The following is a 7,983-nucleotide window of genomic DNA, read 5'->3' as shown; positions in this document are numbered from 1 at the left end:
CCAGTTTATAACTCAGAATCATGAGAATAAATCACTCGGTGCTTGATCACTCCAGGTAATAAATCCAGCTTTTCAAACCCCTGTGCATACAAGTGCATAGCCTATTTATTTCCTCATTTCTTTTGTCATGTCTTACTACATAAATATACTGTTTATGCACCAAATTCACAAGAATTGATGTGGCATATGGTCTGGAAACCAATAGAATATTTGAAATAAAGTTATATGGTTGCAGTAGCAGTAGTGTATTTAAGCCTTTAAAGATCTTTAGAAACATCTATCAAAATTATGTTATACCTTCCCACAGAACTATGACTGTGTTAATAAATATGACAAGCCATTTAAATTCTATGCTGTTTAAAAGGAGTGACAAGTTATTTCATATAGAGTTACTCACCTCAACTAAAAAATCTTCAATAAAAATGACATTTCCACCCAGTCTACTTATATTAGACAGAATTCTTTTCAAATAGAAGTGTTAACTCAAGGACACCTGGGTGACTCAGTTGGTGGAACGTCCGAATCTAGATCTCAGGTCTTGATCTCAAGATTGTGAGTTCAAGCTCCACGTTGGGCATGGAGTCTACTTAAAAAAAAAAAAGCTAACTAGATAATATCCATCACTCAAACATTATAGTTCAGTGGAGAAAGGATGGCCTTTTTAACTAATTATACTGAAGCAACTGGATAGCCATGTGAAACAAAATACATTTGACTCTTAAATCACTCTTTATTTTAAAAAATCCAGATGGATTGCAGATCCAAATGTGAAAGGTAAAACAGTAAGTCTCTCCAGAGGAAAACATAGAAGAACAACTTGGAACTGTCAAAAAAAAATTCTTAAAGAGGTCATAAAAAGCATTATCCCCAGATGGTGGGTATTAGGGAGGGCAGGTACTGCATGGAGCACTGGGTGTGGTGCAAAAACAATGAATACTGTTACGCTGAAAATAAATTTTAAAAAAGTATTATCCCCAAATTAAAAAAGTAAATAGCATTATATCAAAATTAAGAACTCCTACTTATCAAGAGACCATAAGAGAGTGAAAGGGCAATTGACAGAGTGGGAGAAGTTATCCATGATACATGAATCCAGGAAGGACTTATATTCTGAATAAAGAACTCCTAATAATCGATAAGAAAAACACAATTTAATAGAAAATTAGGCAAAGTGCTCGAAAATACTTTTTTTACAGAGGCTATCCAAGTGAGAAAGAAAGGGGAAGAGAATATGCTCAACCTCCCTATTATCTGGGAATACAAATTAATGGCACAATGAGCATGCTTCTAATTCCAACCAAGATGGTGTAAGACTGTTAGAACATCTCCTGATTACAACTAAAAATGCTGGGCAAAACACTGAGGACTAAAACTTAAATAAAAGCAGGAGGGAAAAAAATCAAACTTGCAGAAGTGATTCATACGGGGGTAAATTTCTCATTTTTTTCTCTTTCTTTACTCTTAACAGAATTGCTCTTAGGGCAGGCACCAGTCATGGATTTATAAAGCGGCACCGATGTGAACAACTAAAACTGAGATAAAAGGTCCATTTTGTCCAAAGAAGGGATAAAGCTCTTTTGGTCTCTTTTCTCGTCTACCTTTGCCCCAAGGGTGGGTGCCAGTCACAGATCTGCACTGCAGTGGCAGGATGGGTGGCTAAAACTCTCAGATAAACCCCATTTTCTGGCCAGAATAACCAGGAAAGGAACTCCTGGGAGGCAGAAAGAGTAAAGGAGAACCAGAGAGAAGAGATCCGGAGAAAATATCCCTAAGTCTCTATTTGAATCTATGCAAGTCCTGGGCTCACCCCTGAGTTTTACAGACATAGGGGAGACCCAAAGAAACAGAGTAGATGCTTTGCGAAGTAAAGTATACGTCAGTCTACTGCCTAGTCTCGACCTAACCCCAAGTGTCATATATGAAGGACAAACCGCAAGAAGCATAGCAAAGGCTTCATAAACCAGAGTGAGAGTAGTGTCATCCCCGATGTATATGCTGAGATAAAACTTGCAGTCTGAATCTGAGTTAATTATATGCCAGAAAAAAATAAATCAGCTCTCGGGGCACCTGGGTGGCTCAGTCAGTTAAGCATCTGTCTTCAGCTCAGGTCAGGATCCCAGGGTCATGGAATCAGGTCCAGGTCAGGCTCCTTGCTCAGTGGGGAGACTACTTCTACCTCTCCCTCTGCCTGCTGCTCCCCCTGCTTGTGCCCGCTCTCTCTCTCTGTCAAATAAATGAGATCTTTATAAAACAAAACAAAACAACAAATATTCATACTGGAATAAAATATGGGGAAAAGTCATATGCTGGTTTTTTTAAGACTTTTTTTTTATTTATTTGAGAGAGAGAAAGGGAGAGATATCACAGAGGGAGAGGGAGAAGCAGACTCGCGGGTGAGCAAAGAGCTTGGTGCAGGACTCCATCCCAGGACCCTTTCATAATCAAAGAAGACTACATTCATGTCAAATTATAATATGTGTCTTTACATATCGTTTTTGCAAAAATAAAAAAGTAGGATCCCTTTTGGTGTTGGACAGGATATTGGAAATCATACCCCCTGGAGGTAATGTGAACTGGTAAAAATATCAGGAGAGGGCAATTGACAATTAACATACAACTATGATATATTAAAATGGAAATCAATTTACAGAACAATATGTATAACATTGTATAAACATACAATATATTGTGCAAATCACATATGTTTGTATGTATGTCTAATATGTGTAAATACAAGTGCACACAAACAAATACATTGGTAAATGCATGGAAATGGATCTGGAAGGATATATACCCAATCATTAACAGCGTTTATCTTTGGATAGGAGAGGAGTATTACAGAGAAGAAATACAAAAAAAGCGTAAGTCACTTTGCTCCTCCATATATGTGTTTGTGTTTGCATTTTTATAAGGAACACATTTTTGTTTGGGAAAAAATTAAATTATTACAATCAATACACTACTCAAAAAAAAATTTACAGGCTGATTTCAATATTCAGAGACACAATTAGAGCTTTAATTGTCTTATTGTTAAACAAAAACAGGATAAAAATGAACTGAACTAAAATTTAACACAAGCAGTCTCAAAAATCATAAGCAAATAAGAAATCGAGTTATCCAAGAAAAAAATAAGATTAAAAAAGAAAACCACAAAGGAGAACTAGAATGAAGGAAACAGAATTGCTAAGTAAATCAAAGATAATCCAATTAGGGGCACAAACTTCTGGCTGGTTTTATCAGGGGGAAAAAACTGCAAACACAAAAACGTATTAAATAAGGATGAAAATATAAAAACTGATGTACCAGAGAAAAAATAAACCAGCAGATCCTATAGTAACTAATAAAATATTAATGTACTTTATTCATTCATATGTTGCACTAGATAAAGCTTTTCATCTACAGTTCGTCAAGGTTCTTGTACTCAGATCAGTCATCTTTATATTTCTTAATACTTTTAAAACTTTGATGACATATATGCTTTTTTCTAAGCATAAAATTATTTGTTTAAATAAATGCTCAGAAATGCATAGTATTCTTATCAAAACGTGTTTGCACAGATAGATTTTTGTGGTGCATAAACAATGAATCTTGAAACACTGAAAAAATAAATTAACAATTTTTTAAAATTTAAAAGATATTTTTCAATTACTCCTTCTAAGATTAATTTCAAAGGGATTAAGTAAATAAATGCTCTGAAGGGCTGGCATTTTTTAGGAGGAGTCTCAACCTTCCTGGCACTTTCAAAGAAATGTTTATAAACTAGTAAGCCCACCAGATGCTTGCCAGTTTGGCAACTAGAGGAGTCACGCAAAAAACACATCCACCTGTTTGTTGTGTGTGTGTGTATAACTTATTATACATATTTATATAAATTTATAAATTATATATATAAAATTTGAAAGAATTATATATATGTGTGTGTTTATATAGAGAGAGCATGAGCAGGAGGGACAGAGGGAGAGGGAAGGTGGATCTCAAGCAGACTCCACGCTGAGGGTGGAGCCCAAGTAGGGCTGGATCTCAGGACCCTGAGATCACAACCTGGACTGAAACCAAGAGTCGGACACTTAACTGACTAAGCCACCCAGGCACCCCTAGGCAATGGGTATTCTTATCAACAAGGAGGCCAGTGAACACAAGGATTCCCAGAAATAACTGGGGAAACACAGAAGTGTAGAAAGGCAGTGTGGAGATGTGTCTTGCACTTCTGTAGATGGAAACTACAAACTAAGGAAAGTGAAGTATTATTGTGATCGTATTTACACTCACAAACAAGTTAGGTCTAAGGATATGGAAGTTACTTAGCATAAATGAAAACCAAGAAATTATAAAGGAAATGATTGATAGAAATGATTACATAAAAATTAAACACTTTTCTATGACAGGAAAATAACAAGTGGAACAGTATTTTGCAACATCAATGGTAAAAACTGAATGTCCTCGGTATATAAAGAGCTTTTATGAATCAATGAAAAAAAGACAAACATCTGAATATAAAAATTAATAATAAATAAATAAATAATGTAAAAAAAGAAAACAGCACAATGTGCCAGTAAGCATAGGAAAGAATATTAAACCTCCATGAAAATCAGAGAAATGTAAATAAAAGCAATGATGGCATATGACTTCTAGTTTATCAAACACGTTTAAAATGGTTTTTTAGGGGCATCTGTGTGGCTCAGTCAGTTAAGTGTCTTATCCTTGGTTCCAGCTCAGATCATGATCTCAGGGTCATGAGATAGAGCCCTAGGTCAGGCTCTATGCTCAGCACAGAGTCTGCTCCTCTCCCTCTCCCTCTGCCCCTTCCCTCCACTCATGCTCTTTCTCTCTCTCTCTCAAATATATAAATTAATTAATTAGCGTTTTATTGAAGCATACAGAAGAATACATATCTAAAGTGCATAGCTAGCTGAATTTTCACAACCTGAATTTGTCCCTACACCCAGCACCCAGATTAAGAAACAGAACATTACCTGCATCCTGGAAGCACCCTTATTCTCCCTTCCGGTCACAACCTCCCACCCCCACCCAAGGGTAACCACTACCTGGCCTTCCAACAGCATGCTTTTGTCCAATTTTATCTTGTATATAATGCAATCACACACTATGTACTCTTGGGTCTGGCTTCTTTTGCTCATTATGTTTGTGAGACAAATCTATGTTATTGTATGTAGTCATAGATCATTCTCACTGATGTGTGAAATAATTCATTGTAGATACACTAAAATGTATCCATTCTACTATCGAAGGTCATTGTATAGTTTCCAGTTTGGAACTCTTAGGAACAGTGCTCTCTATGTTTGTACTAGACTATATTAGTACATGTCTTTTGGTGATCCTAAGTACACATTTTTTTGTTGGATATTTACCTAGGAATACAATTGCTGGGTCATAGGATGTGCATTTTCCCAGGCTTAGTAGATACTGTCAACTAATTTCCCAAAATGTTTGTACCAATTTACACTTCTAGCAGCAATGTATGAGAGTTCCAATTGTTCCACATCCTCACCAACACTTGGTGTTGTCGTTTGTATTATAGTCACTCTGGTGGGTATCTAACATATCTCATTTTGATTTCTCTTTGCATGTCCTTAAATACAGTGAATCTGAGCACCAACTTTTCCTATATTTATTGTTCCTAGAGAGACCTATTTGTGAAATAACTGTTGAAATCTTTGCCCATTTTTCTCTTAGATTGTGTCTTTTTCTTACTGATTAGTGGGAGTTCTTTATATATTGTGGATATCAGTCCATTTTCAGATGTATGTACTATGATTATCATCTCTAGTCTTTGGGTTGCCCTTTCCTTTTGGTTTGATGAACAGAAATCCTTAATTTTCATATATTCCTTGAAAAATGTTTATTTTATGTTCAATATGTAAACTATTTAACAACAAGTAAGCAATAACAATTTATTTAAACAATACAGGGTAACAAACATGTTCTTCTATGTTTTCCTGTAAAGCTTTATGATTTTATTATTGGAAAAGACTTAAAACACTCAATGATGGCAACTTCTAGAAAAATGGACATACCATATTGTAAATTTTTCAAATGTCATATTTTCCTGCTGCCTTAACTTCTCCAAAAAATGCTGTGAACATCCCTCCCTAGTGACTAGGTATTCCAGTTTAATAAAGCTGGTTCCTACAACAAGTTCCATCCCCACAGTCCTCCTCTCACTGGAACCTAGTGACATTCAAACTACTGGGCTGAGCCTGTATGGTCCCTGTGTGTCATAGCATGCCTCCTTCTCTAGGACCTGACAGCATAATAAATCCTTCAATTTCATATGCCTCTCCAAATGTAATTTCCACAGCCATGTTAGACTGATCCTTAAAGACTCCACAAAACACTCATACAAATCTAATGGCCATGTAAATTGTTTCAAACTTTCTATTTTTTAAATTTTTTAATAAATATATAATGTATTATTAGCCCCAGGGGTACAAGTCTGTGAATCACCAGGTTTATACACTTCACAGCACTCAACATATCACATACCCTCCCCAATGTCTATAACCCCACAGCCCTCTCTATTCCCCCCTCCCCCTGGTCACCCTCAGTTTGTTTTGTGACAGTAAGAGTCTCTTACGGTGTGTCTCCCTGCTGATCCCATCTTGTTTCATTTTTTCTTTTCCTGCCCCCCAAACCCCCCACGTTGCATCTCCACTTCCTCATATCAGGGAGATCATATGATAGTTGTCTTTCTCTGATTGACTTATTTCGCTAAGCATAATACCCACTAGTTCCATCCACATCATCGCAAATGGCAAGATTTCATTTCTTTTGAAGGCTCCATAGTATTCCATTGTGTGTGTGTGTGTTTGTGTGTGTGTGTGTGTGTGTGTGTGTGTGTGTGTGTATACACACACCACATCTTCTTTGTGCACATGCCCTTTCAGATCACTACGTTTGTATCTTTAGGGTAAATACCCAGTAGTGCAATTGCCGGGTCATAAGGTAGCTCTATTTTCAACTTTTTGAGGAACCTCCATGCTGTTTTCCAGAGTGGTTGCACTAACTTGCATTCCCATCAACAGTGTAGGAGGGTACCCCTTTCTCCACATCCTCACCAGCATCTGTCATTTCCTGACATCTTAATTTTAGCCATTCTGACTGGTGTGAGGTGGTATTTCATTGTGGTTTTGATTTGTATTTCCCTGATGGCAAGTGATGTGGAGCACTTTTTCATGTGTTTGTTGGCCATTTGAATGTCTTCTTTGCAGAAATGTCTGTTCATGTCCTCTGCCCATTTCTTGATTGGATTATTTGTTCTTTGGGTGTTGAGTTTGCTAAGCTCTTTATAGATTTTGGATACTAACCCTTTATCTGATATGTCATTTGCAAATATCTTCTCCCATTCTGTCAGTTGTATTTTGGTTTTGTTGACTGTTTCCTTTGTTGTGCAAAAGCTTTTGATCTTCATGAAGTCCCAATAGTTCATTTTTGCCCTTGTTTCCCTTGCCTTTGGCGACGTTCCTAGGAAGAAGTTGCTGCGGCTGAGGTCGAAGAGGTTGCTGCCTGTGTTCTCCTCAAGGATTTTGATGGATTCCTTTCTCACATTGAGGTCCTTCATCCATTTTGAGTCTATTTTCATGTGTGCTGTAAGGAAATGGTCCAACTTCATTTTTCTGCCTGTGGCTATCCAATTTTCCCAGCACCATTTGTTGAAGAGGCTGTCTTTTTTCCATTAAACATTCTTTCCTGCTTTGTTGAAGATTAGTAGACCATAGAGTTGAGGGTCTATTTCTGGGCTCTATTCTGTTCCATTGATCTATGTGTCTGTTTTGGGGCCAGTACCATACTGTCTTGATGATGACAGCTTTGTAATAGAGCTTGAAGTCCGGAATAGTGATGCCACCAACCTTGGCTTTCTTTTTCAATATTCCTTTGGCTATTCGAAGTCTTTTCTGGTTCCATATAAAATTTAGGATTGTTTGTTCCATTTCTGTGAAAAAAAAAAAAAAAACGATGGGATTT

Source organism: Meles meles, chromosome X (genome assembly GCF_922984935.1).
Source record: "Meles meles chromosome X, mMelMel3.1 paternal haplotype, whole genome shotgun sequence".
NCBI lineage: Eukaryota > Metazoa > Chordata > Mammalia > Carnivora > Mustelidae > Meles > Meles meles.
The sequence above is the reverse complement of the archived record's forward strand: the minus strand, read 5'-3'. Positions refer to the sequence as shown.